At 42.8% G+C, this 27,537-nt stretch overlaps 1 protein-coding gene across 5 annotated transcripts in view; it reads right to left on the bottom strand.

The window, feature by feature from the left end:
- AGTR1 (angiotensin II receptor type 1) overlaps positions 1–25,804 on the bottom strand; it is a 262,557-nt gene extending 236,753 nt beyond the window's left edge. For 4 of the 5 annotated variants that reach the window (XR_005778221.1, XR_005778220.1, XM_040428039.1 and 1 more), the window contains exons 1-2: positions 25,691–25,804; positions 25,558–25,590 (exon numbers count right to left, since the gene is read on the bottom strand). The gene's annotated coding sequence lies outside the window, so the exon portion shown is untranslated. The remainder of the gene's footprint in view (positions 1–25,557; positions 25,591–25,690) is intronic. The other variant, XM_040428038.1, reaches the window with a different exon arrangement.
- Positions 25,805–27,537: the final 1,733 nt, after the last annotated feature.

Raw genomic sequence — 27,537 nt, forward strand, 5'->3', positions numbered from 1 at the left:
CTGAGAGTAATAATACAGTGTAAAATTAACATAAAAAAATAAATCATACTTACCGCATCCATTTACTCGCGACGGGACGGCCGCCATCTTGCTTGTAGATCTATGTCACCATGCACGGGATTTCGGACGAGATCTTTAATCAAGATGGTGGTGGACAGCCCATCGCGAGCAAATGGAGGAGATATGTATGATTTTTAGTTTTTTACACGATTTCAGGTTAAATTGATTCATTACCACGAAGCACGAGCAAATTCAGCTTTGTGGCAAATCAAATGTATCCTGAAATTCGGAGCAAATTTCACTTAGTTGGATTCGATTCGTTCATGTCCACTTGTGATACATGTTTTAAAGGGAACCTGTCATCAACTTTATGCTGCCCTCACTCAGAGCAGAATAAAGTAGTGACAGATGCGCTGATTTCAGTGGTTTGTCACTCATGAGCTAAAAGTAATTGGTTGCCAAGAAACAGCATCAAATTGCAGCAGAGACCTTTAAAAAGAGTCAAATCTACCTGAGAAGAGTCAGAGTTATTTCTGCTCTCCCCACCATCTGCTGATAATTGACAGTTCTCTTTTAGTGAGAAAAGTAAGAAGGAGAAGACTGTCAATCATCAGCAAAATGGGAGAGCAGGGGCTTATGAATAACTCTTACTCTTCTCAAGCCCTGGGCTGCAATGATTATGATGCTGGTTCTCGGCAACCACTTACTTTTAGCTCATGAATGACACACCTCTGAAATCAGCTCACCTGTCACTACTTTATGCTGTCCTCGGTGAGTTCAGCATAAAATTGATGACAGGTTCCCTTTAACTTTTTGCAATGTATAAAAGTTTTAGGAAGTTGAGCTGGCCAAAGTTTTTCTAGCAGATGTCAATTGTTCTGGCCAACACTGGAATGCTGAAACCATGTTTGGACATAATTAAATATAAAAAAAATATTTAGAATTTGGTTTGCTGTATACAGTGTAAAAATACAATAACTTTGAAGAGCTTCATTTCACTGTTCTTTTTGGAAAACATGTGTGTAATAAGAAAAGCTTGAATGAATCTAGCCTAGTTCAGAAGGAAAGGTGTAGGGTAAAAAATATACATAAACCTCTCAAATGTATGTATACTAATGCCAGAAGCCTGACTAATAAAACTGGTGAACTGGAATTAGTGATGTGTGAGGAGGACTATGACATAGTGGGAATAACTGAGACATGGCTGGATGATAGCTATGACTGGGCAGTTAATGTACAAGGTTACAGTCTGTTTAGAAAGGATCGTCAAAACCGGAGAGGTGGAGGGGTCTGCCTTTATGTAAAGTCCTGTCTAAAGCCCACAGTCCGAGAAGATATAAGTGAGGGACATGAACATGTGGAGTCACTGTGGGTAGAGATACATGGAGCTAAAAACAACAATAAATTACTAATAGGAGTCTACTATAAACCACCTAATATACCAGAGTCCACAGAAAATCTACTACTAAGCGAGATAGACAAGGCGGCAAATCATAATGAGGTGGTTATTATGGGGGACTTCAACTACCCAGATATAGACTGGGAAACTGAAACTTGTATATCTCATAAAGGAAACAGATTCTTGGCAATAACCAAAGACAATTATCTCTCCCAACTGGTTCAGGACCCGACTAGAGGGACGGCCATACTGGACTTAATATTAACCAATAGACCTGACAGAACAACAGACGTGCAGGTTGGGGGACACCTGGGAAATAGTGACCATGAAGTAATAACCTTCCAATTATCATTCAAAAGAGCGTTTCTACAGGGAGGAACAAAAATACCAAACTTCAAAAAAGCTAAATTTAGCCAACTAAGAGAGGCCATAGGCCTAACTAACTGGGACAAAGTCCTCAAAAATAAAAATACAGCCAAAAAATGGGATATCTTTAAAAACATTCTAAAATCTCATTGTGAGAGGTACATACCGTATGGGAATAAAAGGTTAAGGAACAAAAAGAAACCAATGTGGATAAACAGAACTGTAAAGAAAGCAATAAATGACAAAAAGAAAGCCTATAAAACACTAAAACAGGAGGGTAGCACAGAAGCACTGAAAAATTATAAGGAGAAAAACAGAACATGTAAAAAACAAATAAAAGCTGCCAAACTAGAGACCGAGAGATTAATTGCCAAAGAGAGTAAAACTAACCCTAAAATGTTCTTCAATTATATAAATGTAAAAAGTATAAATCTGAAGGTGTCGGCCCTTTAAAGAGTAATGAGGGGGGAGTCGCAGAGAGCGACGAGGAGAAAGCAAAGCTGTTAAATATTTTTTTCTCCAGTGTATTCACTGAGGAAAATAAACTGTCAGATGAAATGCTGAATGTTGAAATAAATTCGCCATTAAAAGTGTCCTGCCTGACCCAGGAAGAAGTACAACAGCGACTTAAAAATATCAAAATAGACAAATCGCCAGGACCGGATGGCATACACCCCCGTATCCTCAGGGAATTAAGTAATGTCATAGCCAGACCCTTATTTCTGATATTTGCGGACTCTGTACTGACAGGGAATGTCCCACAGGATTGGCGCATGGCAAATGTGGTGCCAATATTCAAAAAGGGTCCAAAAACAGAGCCTGGAAACTATAGGCCGGTAAGTTTAACATCTGTTGTGGGTAAACTGTTTGAAGGTTTTCTGAGAGATGCTATGTCAGAGCATCTTAACGGAAATAAGCAAATAACGCCATATCAGCATGGCTTCGTGAGGGATCGGTCATGTCAAACTAATTTAATCAGTTTCTATGAGGAGGTAAGTTCTAGACTTGACAGCGGCGAATCAATGGATGTCGTGTATCTTGGCTTCTCCAAAGCATTTGACACTGTACCGCATAAAAGGTTAGTATATAAAATGAGAATGCTCGGACTCTGAGAAAACGTCTGTAAGTGGGTAAGTAACTGGCTCAATGATAGAAAACAGAGGGTGGTTATTAACGGTACATACTCAGATTGGGTCACTGTCACTAGTGGAGTACCTCAGGGGTCAGTATTGGGCCCTATTCTCTTCAATATATTTATTAATGATCTTGTAGAAGGCTTGCATAGTAAAATATCAATTTTCGCAGATGACACTAAACTGTGTAAAGTAATTAACACTGAAGAGGACAGTATAATACTACAGAGGGATCTGGATAGATTGGAGGCTTGGGCAGATAAGTGGCAGATGAGGTTTAACACTGACAAATGTAAAGTTATGCACATGGGAAGGAATAATGCAAGTCACCCATACATACTAAATGGTAAAACGCTCGGTAACACTGACATGGAAAAGGATCTAGGAATTTTAATAAACAGCAAACTAAGCTGCAAAAAACAGTGTCAGGCAGCTGCTGCCAAGGCCAATAAGATAATGGGTTGCATCAAAAGGGGCATAGATGCCCGTGATGAGAACATATTCCTACTACTTTACAAATCACTGGTCAGACCACACATGGAGTACTGTGTACAGTTCTTGGCTCCTGTGAACAAGGCAGACATAGCAGAGCTGGAGAGGGTCCAGAGGAGGGCAACTAAAGTAATAACTGGAATGGGGCAACTACAGTACCCTGAAAGATTATCAAAATTAGGGTTATTCACGTTAGAAAAAAGACGACTGAGCGGAGATCTAATTACTATGTATAAATATATCAGGGGGCAGTACAGAGATCTATCCCATCATCTATTTATCCCCAGGACTGTGACTGTGACGAGGGGACATCCTCTGCGTTTGGAGGAAAGAAGGTTTGTACACAAACATAGAAAAGGGTTCTTTACGGTAAGAGCAGTGAGACTATGGAACTCTCTGCCTGAGGAGGTGGTGATGGTGAGTACAATAAAGGAATTCAAGAGGGGCCTGGATGTATTTCTGGAGTGTAATAATATTACAGGCTATAGCTACTAGAGAGGGGTCGTTGATCCAGGGAGTTATTCTGATTGCCTGATTGGAGTCGGGAAGGAATTTTTTATTCCCCTAAAGTGAGGAAAATTGGCTTCTACCTCACAGGGTTTTTTTGCCTTCCTCTGGATCAACTTGTAGGATGACAGGCCGAACTGGATGGACAAATGTCTTTTTTCGGCCTTATGTACTATGTTACTATGTTACTATGTTACACGTGAAAGTTGGTGGCCAGTTTCTTCTGATAAATCTCAGCTTTCAGCTGTTGTAAAAAAAAAACTTGCTAGTTATGCTTCCTCTAATTCATACTCCTTTCCAAGATCCACACTTGTAATCACTTGTGGCAGCAGAAATGGAGTTGGTGGTCATATAATGAGCCCACAATGTCTATTTCCTCTTCTGCTTGCAGATGCACATACTGTAGAGAATCTCTTGTGCAGTTGTCGCGGATGGTGTACAGGAAACAAGACAATGCAATACAATAATGACTCACTGGATCCACAACTAAGCAACAAAAGGGAGACCCCTACATGAGACCTGCCACTCTCCCTAATTGCTCAGCCTATGCAAACACCCCAAAGGTGGATGGGCGCATATCCACGTACCTCGGCTATCTAATACCTGAAGACCCTACAATAGTGAGGGGACACGACCACCGGCTCCCTACACTAGACACGGAGGGAGTCAGGGTCACCTAAAAATCCAGCAGACAGAAAATCACAAATAAAGGAACAGCACTTATCTTGCAGAGGACTGGGAAATAGAAACAGCAAGCACACACACTCCAGGAAGTTGTATAAGCCGCAACCTAATGCATCACGGGGAGGAACTTTCCAGGGAAGCAATCAGTAACGAGATAAGGAACTTAACCAAAACAAAGAAACTCAAGGAGGAGGATCTGGAAAGCTCCTGTCAGAGCTTCTCAACTGTCTGGTTGTGACAGCAGTGCAGCTTTTGGAATATACTTACTCTCCTCCCCTAGTGGAAACCCAGCTGATGTAGAGAGTCTTATGGCTGTATTAGCCAGATCAGGCAGGCGTTTGTCAGGAGGGAAGCGTTCCTTCCCGGCAATCACCTACTCGCTAGCAGAGCATAGCATGGGGAGGAGCAATCGTTATGCCATCGCTCGTCCCCATGCTGTCCAGTTGTTTGCCGGTGATTACACAGCACGATCTGTAGCCAGTAAATGATTTTTAAGCAAGCTTAAAAATCTGGATTGCCAGATTAATGAGCGTTTGCTCATTCCTCGGGTAATCTGTGGCAGCATTAAACTATTAGATCATTGGTAATGAGCATTCCTATGAATGCTCATTATCGATGAACTGGCTGATAATTGGCAGGTCTAATACAGGCTTTACAGACAACACTCCCTGGTAAAGAATATGCTAAATAGTTCCCTCCAGTAGCAAGAAATTTGTCTCTCTTCTGTCACCTATGGGTACAGTGGTGCTTGAAAGTTTATGAACCCTTGAGAGTTTTCTATATTTTTGCATTCATTTGACTTAAAAATAAAAAAAATGATTAAGATGATAAAAACTGAAGATAACTAAATTAGGCAAATACTTTAAAAATACTGTATTAGATTTGTTAATTTATTTATTGAGGAAATCATCCAATATCACAAGTCTGTGAGTAGTAAAAGTATATGAACCTTTAAGATTAGCAGATAATTTGAAGGTGAAATTAGATTTTGTTGTTTTTAATTAAAGGGATGACAATCAGGTGTGAGTGGACAACCAGTTTTACTTAAAGAACAGAGATATATCAAAGTCTGATCTTTACAACACATTTGTGGACGTGTATCTTGGAACAAACAAAGGAGATTTGTTAGGACCTCAGAAGACGAGTTGTTGATGCTCATCACATTGGAAAAGGTTACAAAACTATCTCTAAAGAGTTTAGACCACAATTCTGAGCGTCTCTTCTTGAGGAAGCATTACACGAAACAAGCATCAAGGAGGTGTGCCATCTTCACTCATTATATGGTATGCAGTTACTAGTGATGAGCTGCAGGGGCAATATTTGAATTTGCGATATTTCGAATATTCGTCATATATTTGCGAATTCGAGAATTCATGATTATTTTCTTGATTGCGAAAATCAGCAATGTAATATGCGTGTATTGCGCGCACAATACAGGCGTGGGTCACTGTTGCTACATTTTTCAAGCTGCTAGAAGTTTCCTGAGACTGTAGAAAATGGTTGGCATGGCAGAACATTACAATAGCTTTATATGCAGATAGAGTTCTCCAATATATTCACTTGTTGTGCAAATCGGCAATTAATGATGCGCATATTTTTGCACAATATGTGCAATTTCACATTTTAGCAGTTCTGACTACATATTACTGATTGGTGCACCAAGTATTGTTGTGAACTTGTGACATCACAGCACTATGTCTGTAGCATGTATGTATGGACAGCAGAACCTACAGCCAGCTACACTGTATCACGAACTAACCTATACTGACTGACTATCTCCAACTAACTATCCGTATTATATATACAAGCTAACTAACTAACTAACTAACTAACTAATGTACTTAAACAGTAAAGCACAGAGCACGGCAATGACACTGCTGTCTCTCTCAGAACTCCATAAAACTACAGAAAATGGCTGCTGGGGAGGTTCTTATATAGTAAGGGGCAGGCAAATTTTCTATTGGTTGCTAGGGATGTTGCTAAGCTCAGACAAAAACATTGCGGCCTTCTCATTGACTCACAAGCAAGAACGGAGGTTACTGGTGAAAAAAATCTAGCATATTCGAGAATACAAATATATTGCACTATATCCTAAATGTTCGCAAATTCTCGAAGTAGCGATAATTACGATAAAAATTAGCGATTCAAATATTCGCGCCCAACACTAGTAGTTACATGCATTAATACAACTTTTTGTTTCCCATATTCTTTATCATCCTGTGGTTAGTTACCAGAATTACATCCAGGGGTGTTCGAGGTTACATTGCCCATAAGTTATGATACTTAGGCTTTTTGAAATGCAGTACATGTGTAGGTGTTTCCCCCCAGTTTTTCTGTTTATACATTGCCATACTTTAGGTCTTAGGGATAAGGTGCAGTATTGTCATACTTACATGGGTTTAGGTTTACAGTATACAGTTAGGTCCATATGAATTTGGACACTGACACAAATTTAGTTTTTTGTAACCTGTTTACTAAAACATATTCAAGTTATAGTTATATAGTGGACATGGACATAAAGTCCAGACTTTTAGCTTTCACATTAAAATTGGATGAAGGATTTAGGAGTTTCAGCTCCTTTACACGTGGCACCCAGTGGGGACCAAAAGTAATTGGACAATTGACACTAAGGCTGTTTCATTGGCAGGTGTGGGCAATTCCTTTATTGTTTCAGTCTCAATTAACCACATAAAAGGCCTGGAGTTGATTTGAGGTGTGGTGCTTGCATTTTGAAGATTTTGCTGAGAAGTAAACATGTGGTCAAAGAAGCTCTCCATGCAGGTGAAACAAGCCATCCTTCATCTGCAAAAACAGAAAAAACCCATCCGAGAAATTGCTACACTATTAGGAGTGGCAAAATCTACAGTTTGGTACATCTTGAGAAAGCACTGGTGACCTCAACAATGCAAAAAGACCTGGACGCCCACGGAAGACAACAGTGGTGGATGATCGCAGAATAATTACCATGATGAAGATAAACCCCTTCACAACAGCCAACCAAGTGAACAACACTCTCCAGGATACAGGCGCATCAATATCCAAATCTACCATAAAGAGAAGACTGCATGAAAGTAAATACAAAGGGTTCTCTGCACGGTGCAAGCCACTCATAAGCCTCAAGAATAAGAAGGCTGGATTGGACTTTGCTAAAAAAAAATCTTAAAAACCCAGCACACTTCTGGAAAAACATTCTTTGGACAGACGAAACCAAGATCAACCTCTACCAGAATGATGGAAAGAAAAAAGTATGGCAAAGGCATGGTATGGCTCATGATTAGGGTTCAGCGAACCCGAACTGTAAAGTTCGGGTTCGTATCGAACTTTAGGATTTTTGGACCCCAGACCCGAACTCGAACTTTTCAGTAAAAGTTTGGGTTCGAGTTCGGTGTTCGGCGAGTTAATGGCGCTATTTGAAAGGCTGCAAAGCAGCCAATCAACAAGCTTTTAACTTGTGTGCCCTTAGAAGCCATCACAGCCATGCCTACTAATGGCATGGCTGTGATTGGCCAGTGCAGCATGTGACTCAGCCTCTATATAAGCTGGAGTCACGTAGCGCTGCACGTCACTCTGCTCTGATTAGTGTAGGGATAGGATGCTGCTGCTGTGAGGGAGAGAATAGGAAACAATCTGTTATCAGAAGTGCTTGTTAACTCAGCGATCTACAGTTATTGTGTTTTGTGCGTGCAATGCACCATTTTTTTACCCTGCCCTAAGCCCAGTGACACAGAAAAAGAACTTTTATCCATCTGTTAGTTAGGTGGGCGTCGGTGGACATTTTGTGCAAGTTCAGTCCACCAGCACAGCATTGTGCATTTGTGACAGTCAAATACAGTGTTTAAATACTGCAGTTATATTCAGTGTTTAAAAAACACCCATTTTTTGCAAGACCCTACATCTGGGGCCTTTGCTGCATTTGTCACAATGAAATACAAGCTTTAAATACTGCAATTATATTCTGGGTTTAAAAGAACTATTTTTTTTGTAAGACCCTACATCTGGGGCCTTTGCTGCATTTGTCACAGTGAAATACAAGCTTTAAATACTGCAATTATATTTTGGTTTTAAAAAAACACCCATTTTGGGCAAGAAAATACATTTGCGGCCTTTTCTGCATTTTTGGCAGTCCAATACAAACATTAGATACTTCTGTTATATTCTGGTTTTGAAAAAACACCAATTTTGGGCATAATAATACATTTGCGGCTTTTTCTGCATTTTTGGCAGTCCAATACAAGCGTTAGATACTGCTGTTATATTCTGGTTTCAAAAAAACACCCATTTTGGGCAAGATAATACATTTGCGGCCTTTGTTGCATTTCTGACAGTCCAATACAAGCGTTAGATACTGCTGTTATATTCTGGTTTAAAAAAACACCCATTTTTTGCAAGACCCTACATCTGGGGCCCTTGCTGCATTTGTCACAGCAAAATACAATGTTTAAATACTGCAATTATATTCTGGATTGAAAAAAACACCCATTTTTTGCAAGACCCTACATCTGGGGCCTTTGTTGCATTTGTCACAGTGAAATACAAGCTTTAAATACTGCAAATATATTTTTGGTTTTTAAAAAAAACACCTATTTTAGGCAAGATAATACAGTTGCGGCCTTTGCTGCATTTCTGACAGTCCAATACAAGCGTTAGATACTGCTGTTATATTCTGGTTTAAAAAAAACACCCATTTTGGGCAAGACCCTACATTTGGGGCCTTTGCTGCATTTGTTACAGTCAAATACAACCAGTCAATACTGCAGTTACATTGTTGGTTGACAAATTAACATTTTTTGTGACCGTGAAGTAATTGTATAAAATTCGCCTGTCACACTATTGAGTGACCTCAAGAAATTTTTTCTCTTTATGACACCGGAACTGCCTTACTCTCAGTGAACTTAATTGTTGACTATTGGCGGTTACATTGTCGCCTGACATAAACCATCTGTTAGTTTGGTAGGTGAATGCAAAGAATGAGGAGAGCGTCAAATAAGGGACGTGGCCCCAGTCGTGGTCCTGCTGGTGGAGCTCCTGTTGCAGGGAGAGGACGTGGTCGATCTGTGCCAGCTACACGCACAAGTGAAACATCTTCCTCAGGTGCAAGTAGGCGACAGAAGCTTCAGCGTTATTTGGTAGGGCCGAATGCGGTTCTAAGAATGGTGAGGCCAGAACAAGTACAGGCGATAGTAGATTGGGTGGCTGACAGTACCTCCAGTTCCTTTACATTGTCTCCCACCCAGTCTCCTGCTGAAAGATCAGTGTTGGCACCTGCAGCCCATGTCCATCAGTCCTTCACCTCACCCCCTTGCAAATCAGCCAAGCAGTCTGAGCCCCAAGTCATGGAGCAGTCTCTTATGCTTTTTGATGACTCTGCTAGCAGGGGTTCCCAGGGCCATCCACATAGCCTTGCCCCTGAAGTGGAACAGGTTGAGTGCACCGATGCCCAACCACTTATGTTTCAGGATGAGTACATGGGAGAACCACTGCAGCACTTTTCGGATGATGACGAAACACAGGTGCCAACTGCTGTGGCTTTCTGCAGTGTGCAGACCGATAAGGAGGGCAGGGGTGAAGACTGGGTGGAAGAAGATGTGGAGGACGATGAGGTCCTCAAGCCCACATGAAATCATTGTCATGCGAGTGACCTGTGTAGTTTGGAGGAAGATGCGGTGGTTGCACAGAGCCACCAGCACAGCAGAAGAGGGAGCAGAGTGCAAAAGCGGAGCGGCCGTCCCCTAGACAGTACGCCTGCTACTGCCCACCGCATCAAGGGACCGAGCACACCAAAGCCAGCTCCAAGGAGTTCCCTGACGACAAGACACGAGTGGTTTTCACGCTGTGCAATCAGAGCCATAAGCGAGGCATAAACGTTCTCAACCTGAGCACAACCTGCATGACCAGGCATCTAAGTGCTAAGCACGAGCTGCAGTGGAGTAGACACCTCAAAAACAAAGAAAGGCTCCTCCTGCTTCCTCTTCTGCTGCAGTCTTGGCCTTTTCATCCACCTCTCGAGTGACAGTGCCAACTGCCACACTGCAAACAGATCTGCCAGCAACACCACCACCTGGGTCACCAAGCATCTCCACAATGTCCCATGGAAGCGTTCAACTCTCTATCTCCCAAACACTGGAGCGAAAGAGGAAGCATTCCCCTACCTACCTGCGATCCCTGGACTTGAATGCCAGCATTTAAAAATTACTGGCCTTTGAAATGCTGTCATTCCGTCTGGTGAAGACGGAAAGTTTTAAAAGCATTATGGCGGTGGCTGTCCCACAGTACATCGTGCCCAGCCGCCACTACTTTTCCAGGCGAGCCATCCCTTCCCTGCACAACCAAGTTGGGGACAAAATCAGGTGTGCACTGCGCAACGCCATCTGTGGCAAGGTCCACCTAACTACGGATACGTGGACCAGTAAGCACGGTCAGGGAGGTTATATCTCCATAACAGCACACTGGGTAAATGCAGTGGCGGCTGGGCCTGAGGCGGATAGCAGTTTGGCGCATGTCCTAACCACCGAGGATTGCAGGGCGCTTCTCTTTGCCTCCTGTTAATTCCTCCTCCTACTCCGCTTCCTCATCCTCTACCGCCTCCTCATCCGGTCAGCATAACACCTTCACCACCAACTTCAGCACAACCAGGGGTAAACGACAGCAGGCAGTTTTAAAACTTATCTGTTTGGGGGACAAATCCCACACCGCGCAGGAGCTGTGGACGGGCATGGAACAACAGACCGATGAGTGGTTGGTGCCAGTGAGCCTCAAGCCCGGCCTGGTGGTGTGCGATAATGGGCGAAATCTCAGAGCAGCTCTGGGACTAGCCGGTTTGATGCACATCCCTGGCCTGGCGCATGTGCTGAATTTGGTGGTGCAGAGGTTCCTTAAAAATTACCCCGATATGTCAGAGTTTCTGCAGAAAGTGCGGACCCGTCTGTGAACGCTTTCGGCTTTCTCACCCTGCTGCTGCTCGCCTGTCAGCGCTGCAGCGTAACTTCGGCCTTCCCACTCACCGCCTCATTTGCAACGTGCCCACAAGGTAGCACTCCACCTTGCGAGCAGCAGCAGGCGATAGTGGAGTTTCAGCTGCAGCACGCACGGGTCAGTCGCTCTGCGGAATAGCACCACTTTACCACCAATGAGTGGGCCTCCATGCAAGACCTGTGTTCCTTTTTGCGCTGTTTCGAGTACTCCACCAACATAGCCAGTGCCGATAACGCCGTTCTTACCATTACTATCCCACTTCTATGCCTCCTTGAAAAAACGCTGCTGGCGATGATGGAAGAGGATGTGGCACAGGAGGAGGAGGAGTAAGAGGGATAATTTCATAGGGTTTCAGGCCAGTCATTCACAAGTGGCTCCGAGGGTGGGTTCCTGCACCCACAAACGCCAGGTACACAATTGTCCAGCAAGGGCTCAGTTCTGGAGGATGAGGAGGTGGAGCATGAGGAGGAGGAGATGGAGGAGGAGGAACCATGTTCACAGCAGGGTGGCACCCAAACCAGCTCATGGCCATCACTGGTGCATGGCTGGGGGATACAGAGGACATAGACGATACACCTCCCACCGAGGACAGCTTGTCGTTGCCTCTGGGCAGCCTGGCACACATGAGCAATTACATGCTGCAGTTTCCCCGCCGCTGAGTTGGCCACATTCTAACTTGTGCTGATTAATGGGTGGCTACGCTGCTGGATCCCCGTTACAAGGACAACGTACCGTCCTTAATTCCGTCACTGGATCGTGATCGTAAGATGCGTGAGTACAAGCGCACGCTGGTAGACGCGCTGCTGGTGGCATTCCCACCTGACAGCAGGGGCACAGTGGAAGCACAAGGCGAAGGCAGAGGAGGAGGAAGAGGTCGCCAATGCAGCTGGGGCACCATCAGCACCTCAGAAGGCAGGGTTAGCATGGCCGAAATGTGGAAAAGCTTTGTCAGCACGCCACAACAACCAGCACCACCAGCTGATATGGAACGTCTTAGCAGGAGGCAGCATTTCAGAAACATGGTTGAGCAGTATGTGTACACACGACTACACGTACAGAATGATGGGTCTGCCCCCTTCAACTTCTGGGTCATTAACTTGGGCACATGGCCTGAGCTTGCCCTTTACCCCTTGGAGGCGCTGGCCTGCCCTGCAGCCAGTGTATTGTCTGAACGTGTGTTTAACATGGCATGGGCTTTATCACAGACAAGCGCAGCCGCCTGTCCACAGCCAATGTGGACAAGCTCACGTTCACAAAAATTAACCAGGCATGGATCCCTCAGGACTTGTCCGTACCTTGTGCAGAATAAACATGTATACCAGCCTTACCCAGCCATTGTTAAACTACAGCTCAATTGCTCATTGTTGTATTTTTGATATTTCCCACTCTTTTGGGGTGTTTCCTAATTTAAACAAAAGAACAAACAAAAAAAAAAAAAAACAGTGTTGGCTACCTCGTCCTCCTCCACCGCTGCGTCCACCTACACCGCTACGTCCACCGCTTCCTCAACCTTCTACTCAATATGGACCTTCACCTCATAGATCAAGATTATTTTTTACATTTTTACGACTTTATTTTATTTTAAGTCATTTCACTAATTTGTCTGATACATTGTTGGGTTACATATCCCACATTTTTGGCTGTGATATACCCCTGCTCTACCTAGTAGACAGATAAATACATTTCACTAATCTGTCTGTTACATTGTCTGGTGAAATTCACCAATTTTTGGCTGTGATATACCCCTGCTCTACCTAGTAGACAGGGAAATACATTGCACTAATTTGTCTGTTACCTTGTCGGGTGAAATTCACTAATTTTTGGCTGTGAAATACCCCTGCTCTCCCTAGTGGACAAGGAAATACATTTCACAAATTTGTCTGCTACTGTCATGGGGCGTAAGACATATGCCTGCGGCACCAACCTGTGCACCACAAGAGGACAAGGGGCGCTTGTATCTGTCCCCCCTTCTCTATCTTCACTGCGGCTGTGCACCTATCTGTGCGCTCCACTTTAGTGACAAAAGGGAGGGAACTTTATTTTATCTGTCCCCTCTCTTTCATTCCCGTTGCCGGTCGCACATCCACCTGTGCGCCTTGTTTTATAGGAGAGCCACCATTTTTGGCCCTTAGAAATTATATCCCCTGATGAGGGGAGGGGTTCTTCCCCCTACCCCAGAAACGTGCATGTAGGGATCCTTGTAGGGCCTTTTTAGGGACCACAATTCCAGGGCTAGGTTCCGGACGGGAGCCCAAATAGTGGGACACCCCGTGGCTAGTTTTTGGAGGCTTATTGTAGGGCTGTGAGGGCCAATTAGGGATAGAAAAGGAAAAACATCGTTTCCATTCCCTTTAAATATCCTCCAACTGCCCGAAAAGGACCACCCTGCCTCATAAAGACTCAAGAACACAGGTGCCTGGAGTACATCTAACCTGTACGGTAGGACACCTGGTGGTGTGTCTTTCTCTTAAGCGGTGCCGCCGTGCACCTAATTGCTGTGGATGTATTAGTGTACAATATTTAACACGGATATCTAAACATCCATGTCATTTTCGTGTTGTGTTTGTCGTTGTGTATATAGATTTTTTGTTGTTTAATACTTGTTGTATGTCCACCTTGATGTGTCGGATATTGGCGCCTACAAGTGCCAAACCCGACCACCTGTGGGTTGAATACTGATGTGCACCACCCTAACTGCCTAGACCTGGAAACATCATGCTTGGAATACATCAGTCATTTCACTTCTTGCCTTTGTGGACATTCTAGTATTGCTCTCAGCACAAGTCCTGTTATATCATAGGACACTGCCAGCAATCTACGATTACCTACCTCTTTTCTTTTCATTTTAAGGAACAAAATCTCATTTATCTTACAAGAGCTATATTAAAAGCTAAGTTTTAACTTATCCAGATCACTAAAATACGACTTCAAAGATTCATGCGAGTGATTATATGTGAATAATCCATATTTAAGTTTATTTTACTGTCATGGGGCACCAGCGATGCTCTTACTCTCCACAGCGCCGAGGGTCTTCCTGCCTCTGTGCAGGAGCGAGGATGCGTGCAGCATCCTCGTCTCATAGTTGATAGGGGGCGGAAATCTGCTCAGCTCGGCTGGCGTCCTTTGTTTCCCCAGCAACCAGAGTAAGTCTGTGCACCGAGCTGGGCACTCGGTGCTCAGCTGTATGCAGTCGGGTGAGTCATTTTACGCTGGCCACGTCACATGACCCTTGCTATTCAGTATTTAACAGGCAGCCTGCTGGCCATAGGTTGCCTCTTATTTAGGTTCCACCTGCAATTGTGTCTGACCTGGCGTACTTACCTCCTGCTGCTCTGTTCCTCTGCCTGCTCCTTGTGTACTTTTGCTGCTCTCCTGGTATTCTGACCCCGGCTTCCTCCTGACGATCCTCTGCTGATTCCTTTGGTACTTCGCGACTCTCCTGGTATTTCTGACCCTGGCTTCTCCTGACTATTCTCTGCTTGCTCCATTTGTACTTCATTGCTCTCTTGGTATTTGACTCGGTCCGTTCACGTTCTGTTTTATGTCTGGTCTGTCCTCCCTGCACTTATTCCAAGTTAGGGACTGCCATCCAGTTGTCCCCTGTCATTATGACTTGGGAGGCAAGTAGGCAGGGCCAGGGGTGAGGGTAGGGCGCAGTGCTGGTCCCTTCCCTCCCCCCTGTGTGTGTGTGTGTACGCGACTGTTACAGTTACATTGTTGGATGACATTCACCAATTTTTCGCTGTGATATACCCCTACTCTACCTAGTGGACAAATAAATACATTTCACTAATTTGTCTGTTACATAGTTGTGTGACATTCACCAATTTTTGGCTGTGATATACCCCTGCTCTGCCTTGTGGACAAGGAAATACATTTCACTAATTCGTCTGTTACATTGTTGGGTGACAAATGCTCATCTTTTGTGCTAGAAAGTACATTTGCGGCCTACACTGCATTTAGGACAGTACGAATCAGTTGAGGCCAGAACAAGTACAGACTATTGTAGATTGGGGGGCTGATAGTGCCTACAGTTCCTTCGCATTGTCTCCCACCCAGTCCACTGCTGATCAGAGTTGGCACCTACAGCCCATGGCCATTTGTCTTTCAACTCACCCCTTGCAAATCAGGCAAGCAGTCTAAACCCCAAGTCATGCAGCAGTCTCTTATGCTTTTTGATGACTCTGCTGGCAGGGTTTCCGTGGGCCATCCCCATAGCCCTGCACCAGAAGTGGAAGAGATTGATTCCCCGCTACCCGTGATCACCATGGTAGGCGCAGAAACATCGAAAGTTGATAGAGAAGATATCCAATTGGATCGTGGACATCACGGGGACGTGCGATCAGGCAGAAGTTATCTAGAGTCAACAAAGCGGCAGCAGGGCCTCTCCTGTCTAATGTTTCCAAATCCAAAATACCCCAGTGACATTCCCTATAATTGTTTATTAATCATTCCAATAACAGGGCATCTTAAGAGTCCTGTATTGTTATTTATCGTCACTACCTCCCTGAGTTGGGAGTGGGTAATTGCTGCGTGCCCCCTCCTTTACTTGGAAGCTTCTGCTTCAATAATTTGTCCCACATTTCCGCTCAATCACATTTAATTTCACCCATTGACCTCCCTTGGATGTGGTATCCTTTTCTCAGGCTCCCTCTCCGGCCTGGAACCCTGATTCCCCGCTACCCGTGATCACCATGGTAGGTGCAGAAAAGAACATCGAAAGTTGATAGAGAAGATATCCAATTGGATCGTGGACGTCACGGGGACGTGCAACATGGTTGAGCAGTATGTGTGCACACGCCTACACGTACTGACTGATGGGTTTGCCCCCTTCAACTTCTGGGTCTCCAAATTGGGCACATGGCCTGAGCTTGCCCTTTACGCCTTGGAGGTGCTGGCCTGCCCTGCAGCCAGTGTATTGTCTGAATGTTTGTTTAGCACGGCTGGACGGGGTTATCACAGGTTATATTTCCCAATGTTTTGGGGTGTACCCTAATTTAAACAAAAATATATATATTACAAATTAAAACCGAAAAAACCAGTGTTGGCTACCTCCTCCTCCTCCACCTACACTGCCACATCCACCGCCTCCTCAACCCTCTACTCCATATGGACCTCCTCCTCCTAGATCAAGATTATTATTTTTTATTTCTACGTATTTTATGTTATTTTAAGTCATTTCCCTATCCACATTTGTTTGCAGAGCACTTGCCATGCTCTTAACCACATTTTGATGACATTTACAGCCCTCTAGCCCTTTCCATGACTTTTTTAGAGCCATTTTAGTGCTCAAAATTTCGGGTCCTCATTGACTTCAATGGGGTTCGGGGTCAAATTCGGATCCCGAACTCAAACTTTTTTGTGAAGTTCTGCCGAACCCATCGAACCCGAACATCCAGGTGTCCGCTCAACTCTACTTATGATCCAAAGCATACCACATCATCTGTAAAACACGGTGGTGGCAGTCTGATGGCTTGGGAATGCATGGCTGCCAGTGGCACTGGGTCCCTAGTGTTTATTGATTATTTGACATAGGACAGAAGCAGCCAGATGAATTCTGGGGTTTTCAGAGACTGCAGCCAAACTGCAGTAAAGGTCTGGCAGAGCATTAAATAGGCGGAAACAGCGTCTGGTGATGTCCATGAGGTCAAGACTTCTTGCAGTCATTACCAACAAAGGGTTTTTCAAGTATTAGAAATTAACATTTTATTTACAATTATTTAATTTGTCCAATTACTTCTGAGCCCCTGAAATGAAGGGATTGAGTTTAAAAAATGTTTTAGTTCCTCATATTTTTATGCAATCATTTTGTTCAACCCACTGAAGTAAAGCTGAAAGTCTGAACTTCAACTACATCTGAATTGTTTTGTTCAAAATCCATTGTGGTAATGTACAGAATTTTTTTTTTTTAAATGTCTCTATCCAAATTTATATGGACCTAACTGTATACTAGAGTGTTCAAGATGGTGCTATATATTTGATTTGGCTACTATAATCATGACATATATTTTTTAGATTGCTACAATAAATATTGAATATAAAAGGGAATAGAGCTGTACTCTATTTTTGTTGGTATTTTGAGATATGTCAAAGATTGTCTATTAGGCTCTTTTAAATGCCTTTAGACAAGGGTACCATGGTGACATTTTTGGAAAAAAATCCAGAACCAAAAAATTCTGGCATAACCTGCTTTGTGGCAGAGATTGCAAGTTGGCTTGTAACTTAAAATATATAGAATCTTCTTTCTGTTGTCATGTACATTTGGTAAGAAAAGTACTATACAATATTTTACTAAATATGCCAACTGGGCAGGCAAAACCTTACCACATAAATTTAGACTAATTTGTTCATAATGTATTCAAGAAGGCTGGTCCCCAGAGCAAAGGAATTACTGGAATTCCTGATTTTGGCAAGAAAATATTTAACAAATTGCAGAATCCTTTCAGCTGATTTCAGTTGATAAGGCATGTTCTCTAGGAATAAACAACAACTAATGTCCTCTGTTTTCTTGTGACTTATTTTGCTTATAGTATATTATGGAAAGTGAATTTAAGGGTCATTAATTTCATGTTGTTTATTACCACAGACAGAAATATTTCACATTAAATAAACAGGGTATTCTCTGTATCACTATGCAGGAAACATTCTCAAGCAGTCACTTCATAAATGCTCTCTGTAATCCGTGTCCAGCGGGGAGCCGTGCAGAACCATTCAAACCATTTGTTTTTACTGTGCAACTTGGAGTTTAATTTCTACATTTTATCTTGTCTATCACTTCAAAATATCACTCTGAATAGATGCAGGAACATGCACATGAATTTATACTCTGTTTCCGCTTTAAGATAAATTTGCAGACAGGCATGTACAAAATCAGCATTCCACGCTCTAATTTGCTGTACACCCACTCTTCATTAGTAGAGGAGCTCAGTTTATTTTGGAAAATGTCCATCTTTCACAAACTCATCTTTAGGGGGGAGGGGGGGAAATGGCTTGACCAGACCATGAATAAATGTGCTACTGTGCTACAGAATATCCTTCTAAAATATAACCTTTATATGATATACATTAAAATATACACCTGAAGATGCATCACAATACAAAACATATAGTCAAGGGGTTCTGGGTGGATACCCCACTGCTGGTAGAGAAAAAAGACAAAACTTAGCACTGATACGCATAGGTGAATGCTAACAGTATAACCCAACCAACACAAGTATAACATGTATTGGGGTTCCAGGATGGATACCCCACTTCTGGTGGGACAAGAATATAAGATGTAACTTCTGCGCCGGTGTGGACACAGACAGTCTTACCTGACCGACCAGATGACTAGGATCAGCGTGGTAGGGGAGTCAGGCCTGACGGAAGGGAGTGTAGACAGGAAAAACAGTCATGAGAGTATGGATGCTGTGCCCTATATCACCCTATATACTTGGTAGGATTGGGGCCTGCTCCCATGCTGCCTGTCTACACAGAGCACTCGCCCTGAAAAGAGCGACCCCGTCCGGATACCTGTCCCTAGTTATGGACCTGAACCCTAGTCTAGTGAACAAACATAAAAAACACAAAGCGACTACAGGCCTCCCGACGTGGCACGTTTCTGTCGTGTCGACTCCTCAGGGGGATAAAATGCATGTAGAGACAAAACGAAAAAAATACCGTCTATGACCGCAAGTAGCAGTCAAACATATGCTGCAGTAGGACGGTTACATGAAAGACTAGACCCAAGGTTCAGAGTCAAAGTCTAGGGGCAGGCATCCATGGTGCAGGATTGCCATGCTACAGAGGAATAAATGCTTCTCTGCTCCTTGGTGTGTAAGGATCTGGTGGTCCTCACTAAAGGTAGTATCCCTAATGTTAAGGGGGTTTATCAACCTATACCAGCCACCAGGTGGCTGGTATAGCCACCTGGTGGCTATACCAGGTGGCTATATATGGATGCCTGCCCCTAGACTTTGACTCTGAACCTTGGGTCTAGTCTTTCATGTAACCGTCCTACTGCAGCATATGTTTGACTGCTACTTGCGGTCATAGACGGTATTTTTTTCGTTTTGTCTCTACATGCATTTTATCCCCCTGAGGAGTCGACACGACAGAAACGTGCCACGTCGGGAGGCCTGTAGTCGCTTTGTGTTTTTTATGTTTGTTCACTAGACTAGGGTTCAGGTCCATAACTAGGGACAGGTATCCGGACGGGGTCGCTCTTTTCAGGGCGAGTGCTCTGTGTAGACAGGCAGCATGGGAGCAGGCCCCAATCCTACCAAGTATATAGGGTGATATAGGGCACAGCATCCATACTCTCATGACTGTTTTTCCTGTCTACACTCCCTTCCGTCAGGCCTGACTCCCCTACCACGCTGATCCTAGTCATCTGGTCGGTCAGGTAAGACTGTCTGTGTCCACACCGGCGCAGCAGTTACATCTTATATTCTTGTCCCACCAGAAGTGGGGTATCCGTCCTGGAACCCCAATACATGTTATACTTGTGTTGGTTGGGTTATACTGTTAGCATTCACCTATGCGTATCAGTGCTAAGTTTTGTCTTTTTTCTCTACCAGCAGTGGGGTATCCACCCAGAACCCCTTGACTATATGTTTTGTATTGTGATGCATCTTCAGGTGTATATTTTAATGTATATCATATAAAGGTTATATTTTAGAAGGATATTTCCCCACACTCTTTCATTGTGGGCCACTCACAGCTTTGAAATCTTGAAATATCAATGGGATTGTTGTCACAAATAGTCTCAATCAGATATCTGTGCTACAGAATAATCAGTGAAATATCAAATACCAGCAGGTCTATGCCGCCAAAAAGTTAAAATTCTAAAGGACCAAATCTTACAATGCGGTTTGCTTTTAAAGAGGCTTTTTGTTACCACCAGCAGCCGTGCCTTTACCCTTAGGCCCCTTTCTCACGGGAGAGTTTTCCGCACGGGTGCAATGCGTGAGGTGAACGCATTGCACCCGCAATGAATCTGGACCCATTCATTTCTATGGGGCTGTGCACATGAGCGGTGATTTTCACGCATCACTTGTGCGTTGCGTGGAAATCGCAGCATGCTCTATTTTGTGCGTTTTTCACGCAACGCAGGCCCCATAGAAGTGAATGGGGCTGCGTGAAAATCGCAAGCATCCGCAAGCAAGTGCGGATGCGGTGCGATTTTCACGCACGGTTGCTAGGAGACGATCGGGATGAGGACCCGATCATTATTATTTTCCCTTATAACATGGTTATAAGGGAAAATAATAGCATTCTGAATACAGACTGCATAGTACAATAGGGCTGGAGGGGTTAAAAAATAAAATAAAATAATTTAACTCACCTTAATCCACTTGTTCGCGCAGCCGGCATCTCTTCTGTCTTGTGTGAGGAATAGGACCTTTGATGACGTCACGACGCTCATCACATGGTCTGTCACATGATCCATGGTGATGGATCATGTGACGGACCATGTGATGAGCCTAGTGACGTCATCAAAGGTCCTATTCCTCACACAACAAGACAGAAGAGATGCCGGCTGCGCGAACAAGTGGATTAAGGTGAGTTCAATTATTATTTTTTTTAACCCCTCCAGCCCTATTGTACTATGCATTCTGTATTTAGAATGCTATTATTTTCCCTTATAACCATGTTATAAGGGAAAATAATACAATCTACACAACCTTTAACCCAAACCTGAACTTCTGTGAAGAAGTTCGGGTCTGGGTACCACAGTCAGTTTTTTATCACGCGCGTGCAAAACGCATTGCACCCGTGCGATAAAAACTGAACAACGGAACGCAATCGCAGTCAAAACTGACTGCAATTGCGTACCTACTCGCGCGGGTTTGCCGCAATGCACCGGGACGCATCCAGACCTAATTCGGACACGCTCGTCTGCAAGGGGCCTTAGTCTGATATGTCACTGTCACTTTAAGATTACTAACGCTGGCTTGGCGTTAGAAAACCCTGAAAATGTAATCAACAGCTTTTCAGGGCAATTAGAGCACTTTTGATTTGCGTCAAATTTATTCGTAACCGAATCAAATTGCCGACTAATCGGATCCAAATGGAATTTTGATAAATTTGCTCATCGCTAATGAGAAGGAAACACAATGTTGACGTTATGTGGATCTTAACTGTTATGGAATGCATAATCAATATTTTACACGAAGTTAACTATAAAAATGATCATTGGGACTTGGTGACTAGAAGCTCTTTCAATGTTTTCTGGTCAAGGTTTCTTGGACTTGTCTGCATAAACATACCCTTGCGAAACTGAGGGCTAAGCTCACATAAACCTGGTTTGTGCCAGGTATGTTTTGATCGGCAAACACCAATAGTCCTTCAGTTAAGTAGCAAGAGACACTGCTGGTCTCCACATGGGTGCAGAGCCTGAGAAATGTCACCTGCTAGCTGCAGAGTGTGTTGGACCAGTGCCTAGAAAACAGCACATGCAAAAAGTGATTCACTAGGGAGTTTTAAAAGACTCCCAGATGAATAATCACATGGTGGGAAGCACATCCTTGTTGTAAACCAGAGATTCCCTAATGGAAGAGATCAATTAACATTATCTTTGAGGTATATATATATATATATATATATATATATATATATATATATATATATGTATGCTGTATGCATTAGGCTCCTCAGTTCAGATAGAAGCTACCAAGCTGAGGACCGTTACAGCATGCAATGTTGCCGTTTTTTGAGTACATGTAAAATCATTAGGAATGTAATCTACAATGTGTTACAATGTTTATTTAAAGGAACATTTAACTTAGCAACTGGTTCTCAACAGATGTTCTCTATTTATGTCAAATGGGAACATTGTAGTCAGAGGAATGCAACCAATGCTGCTCTTTCATCAGCCAGAAGATAGTAGACTTTACAGTCAGCTATTTTATGACAAGGGGTACGACTCATGTACCGTAAATGTTAAGGTCATGGAAGAATAGGCCTAAAGTATCTATTGTTTATCATTGCTTCATGTAATTAGTGATGTTAATGGCCGAAACACGCTGCGGATTATGTCAGCGCTGTATAAGTGAGTCAAATAGATAAAAAAAGTTATGTGTAAGTAGCCATTTTAGAAAAATGTCTGGCCCTATGATGACCATAAGTAAAATGGCTTGTACAGGATTAAACCATCATGGCTTCTTCTATAAACAGTGCCACACCTTTCCACAGGTTGCGTGAGGTATTGTATCCCAGCCCCTTTTACGTCACTGGAGATGAGCAGCAATAACGCACACATCCTGCGGACAGGTGTGGCGCTGTATCTGAAAGAAAGCGAGCATATTTTTATAATCTTAGGCAAAACCCTTAACCTCAGATAGGGGAAGATTGATCAAAACTGGTGGGAATGAAAACTGGCTTAGTTACCCATAGCAACCAATCAGATTCCATCTTTCATTTTACAGAGCTCCCTTGGAAAATGAAAGGAGGGATCTGACTGGTTACTATTTTCCACCTAGTGTATCTCCAGTTTACTTACAATTTGATGAACAGCTAGTGTATTATACTTGATTTTCACAATCTGTGGACTTCAGATTAGGGCTAGTTTCACACTAGTGCTAGGGATCCGGCAGCACTGGTGGGAAATTAGCCTTAGAGATCCTTTCAAGATGGTGTGGATTATTATCACAGCTTTTACGCAGCATCCAGCAGCTGTCAAATACTGTAACAGTTCTGACCTCGGCATAGTACTGTTCTTCTGTTATTACTACAGGAAGTACATGATTAACAAGACAGCATGTGTTTATACCTGACATGTGCTTTCTGCATTTTGCCAGGCCTATATAGAAATGCCTATTCTTGTCCGCAATTGCGGACGGATGCGGACCCAGAAATATGCTCGTCTAAATGGACCCTGAAGGGAATCTGTCACTAGTATTTTGTTGCTCGCTCCTTCAGCTTCAGCGCATGCCAACGAACCCAGAAATTCATGAGCGTCTGTCTTTCTCTGCCCCCTGTCACCGATTGACACATTTTTTCCCAAATAAATTTAACAGCAGGAGGTGGAGAAAATCAGGAGCTCGTGAATATGACGACCCATCAGCATGTGCTGGAGCTATTCAATACAAGATTTCAGCAAAACGGCTGGTATGTTAGTTCATAATTTATGTTGCCCTTAGGCCCCCTGCACACGAACGTGTGCGCCTCGTGGTGCGGGCTGCAAAATGCGGGTCGCAATGCACGAGCACAGTCAGTGGGGCAGCGGATCGCAGACCCATTCACTTGAATGGGTCCGCGAACTGGCCGTTCCGCAAAAAAGATAGGACATAAGGGACGAAACCCCGTAGTGCTTCCGTAGGGTTCCGTTCTGTGCATCCGTTCCATACCATTCCGCATCTCCGGATTTGCGGACCCATTCAAGTGAATGGGTCCGTATCCGTAATGTGGAATGCGCACGGAATGGCACCCGTGTATTGCGGATCCGCAAATGCAGTCCGTAATACGGCAACGGCAAGCAACTGTAGTCTCAAAACAGTTGCATAAAAAAACTTGACTTGTCTGTAACTTGCGGTCATGTAGCTGCTTTCCAGCTGTGATCTAGTTGCAGATTTGCATTGTGACCTTTGATAGCAAAGTCGTGTGCAACTTGCGACCTGCAACCAAAAATCCGACCCCATTGACAATCATTAGATGCTATGTTGCAATGCAATGTAAAGTTGCAATCTTAATGTCGGACGACATATGTTGTCATGTAGCCCTGGTCTAATTTGAGAACTTTGCCCTTTTCCATAGCACAGGGATCAGCAACCTCTGGCACTCCAGCTGTTCTGAAACTACAACTCCCAGAATCCTCCTTTCACTTCTGTAGGAGTTACAAGCACCGCCAAGTAAGAATACATGCTGGGAGTTGTAGTTTCACAGCAGCTGGAGTGCCGAAGGTTGCTTATCACTGCGATAGGATATGGCCCTGCACAGTGAGCACTGTCAGCATCGATTGGACATTGTCAGCGTGTACATGGACGTGCCCCATTGACAAGTTGAATGGTAGCACCCTACTGTTTGTTTATGAATACATTTTCAGGAGAAATAACAGAGGAAATTGATAATATAGGGTTCTAAAAAATGTAAATGTAAAATGCTGAACAATCCTCTTGAAATATTAATCTGTGAATATATAATTATAGTAGAATAAGAGCGGAGTTATTGAAATATATGAATGTTCAGAGTTCCATTATATCATCTCAACATTTCATTCATCCTCAGCTTTGGAGCACTTTGCTTTGTGAAGTCATATCACATACAGAGATAAGGATCATTGTAGCAACTCAGTACTTTATTCTTCTCCACAGTAAAAGTCATGGTAATAAGCATGGAACTTTACTGCTTTACTAGAAGCTCTGATTTACATTATACTGCCTCATAAAAGTATTAAAAAGAAAGATTAACAATACTGGATGGAAAATGGCCACAGTTGTTTGAATTATTGTCATTGATGCACAAACAGAATAATTCGCAGCTACTATAAATATAACAGGCAGGAAGTATCATGTTACATATATGGATATAGATAATATAATCGCGTAGGTACTGTTATCAAGCATGATACAGACATTGCACATTGCACAGCGTTTCCTTATCTGAATATATGAAGTGCTACATGTTTTATACTTGTTTGAGATAGCTAGCTAGATAATATATAGATAAACAGATAGACAGACAGATGATAGATAGATAGATAGATAGATAGATAGATAGATAGATAGATAGATAGATATAGATGAAAGATAGATAGATAGATAGACAGACAGATAGACAAAATGTAATTTCACAATATTTGTAACAACGTTTGGATAAGTGACAATAGCTTTGTTAACATTGTATCATTGTAACAAAAAAGTAACCCAAATTACATAAAAATTGTCATAAGAAGTATGTGAAAATGAAAGTTATATTAAGTTTAAATTGCTTTATTTAAGTAAAATTCAAGCAAGGAAATATACAACAGTATTTGCATTTATGTGCAGTGTTAAGAAAGGATAAGAAAAGGAAAGAAGCACTTACTTGTTAAGCAACTTGGAGATAAAGGCAGGCAACCTATAAGAAATGTCAGTCAGTGTCTAACAGTCTCTAATATAGCAAGTCATAAGAATGAAAAAGTTAAATATGCAAATACTGAAGAGGGTTCTTGTCTTACCTTAAGAACAGAGTACAGCGCTTACGACGAGAACTGAACCAAGGTGACGGAGCCAGGAGACAATCATCTGTGATGTTCAAGAAAGCAGAGTTTATTTTGTGATCCTTCTCTCAGCTGTACAGCGGTTAGAGCAGATTTCTGCCTTATCCTTTACATCAGAGGCAAGGCACGCCTCTTCTGATCTCATCTTACACTGTCTCAGAAAACACAGGATGGACAAACATTTAAAGACGTAGTAATATTTGTGTCTTCATTGCAACAAAAGACACTTCTCACATTTTTCTTAGAAGTATTATACTGTGCTCAGTGTACATCTAGCAGATGTTGTCATTCACTAGGAAATGAAAAATAATGTTTGCAATAGATTTTAATATATATTTTTTATCCTTGTCATATATCTTCATAAAGCACTATTCCAATATTATGACTGCTGACTAGGGATGAGGGAACTTGTGGAAATTCGGGTTTGCCGGTTTTCGGACGAACTTTAGGTCAAAGTTTGGGTTCAGGACCCAAACTTGACCCCAAACACCATTAAAGTCAATGGGGACCCGAACGTCACTTTATTATTTTCCGTTATAACATGGTTATATTGGAAAATAATAGCATTCTTAAGACAGAATGCAAAACAATATGGTGATTTAGGGGTTAAAAAAAACTAAAAACTCACCTCATCCACTTGATCCCACTGCAGCAGCTTCTTCTCTCTTCACTGAACAGGACCTGCCAAATGATCTGGGGAGAGCGTGGTGACGTCATCGCGCACATCGAAGGTCCTTTGGCAGGTCCTGTCCAGTGAAGATAGAAGAAGCTGCTGCAGCGCAAATAGACCTCATGCACACGACCGTTGTTTTATTCCGTGTCCGTTGTGCCGTTTTTCGTGATTTTCTGCGGACTTATTGACTTTCAATGGGTCCGTTGAAAACTCGGCTAATGCACCGTTTGTCATCCGCGTCCGTGATCCGTGGTTCCAGTCCATCAAAAAAATATAACCTGTCCTATTATTTTCGCGGAAAACGGTTCGCGGACCCATTCAAGTCAATGGGACCGCTAAAAAACACGGAGGCACACAAGATTGTCATCCATGTCCGCGCGTCCGCGTCCGTTTTTTTCCTATCATTTGCATGGCAAACCTGTCTTAGATTTTTTTTTTACTTTCCTTTATGTCTGGTGATCCTCCAAAAATAAAGGAAGACACACGGAAACAAAACCGGAAACGGATCACGGAACAACGAAACCCCATTTTGCGGAACGGAACACAACAACGGTCGTGTGCATGAGGCCTTAAGTGCATGAGGTGAGTTTTTTTTTGTTGTTGTTTTGTTTTTAACCCCTAAATGGCCATCTTGTTTTGCATTCTATCTTAAGATTTCTATTATTTTCCGATATAATCATGTTATAATGGAAAATAATAAAATCACCTAAACACTGAACCCGAACCTGGACTTCAGTGAAAAAGTCCAGATTAGGGTCCGGGTACCCGAACTTTGCAGTTCAGGTTAGCTAATCATTATAGCTGACTCTTTTCCTCAATAGAGGCCACCTAGCAAAAGTCAAATCTGCCATCAGGGGCAAAGCATGAATATCTTATACTAATATATAGAAGGATTGAGAATCCGCTAATGTAATAGAGTAGATTACAGCGTTAAGTACATATATAGGTATGACAGAATTAGAGATGAAGGAATCAATTGTACTCAAATGTAATTTATTACAAATTTCTCAAAAGTTTCACTTTTAAGTGAATCTGAAACGTTTGGGATTCATCCCACATAAATCACTCACAATTACATCTGTCATTTTACAAATCAGAAGACAGAGATGATGAAGCAGGAGGGTGACATGAC

The sequence above is a fragment of the Bufo bufo genome, chromosome 4 (genome assembly GCF_905171765.1).
Source record: "Bufo bufo chromosome 4, aBufBuf1.1, whole genome shotgun sequence".
Classification (NCBI taxonomy): Eukaryota; Metazoa; Chordata; class Amphibia; order Anura; family Bufonidae; genus Bufo; species Bufo bufo.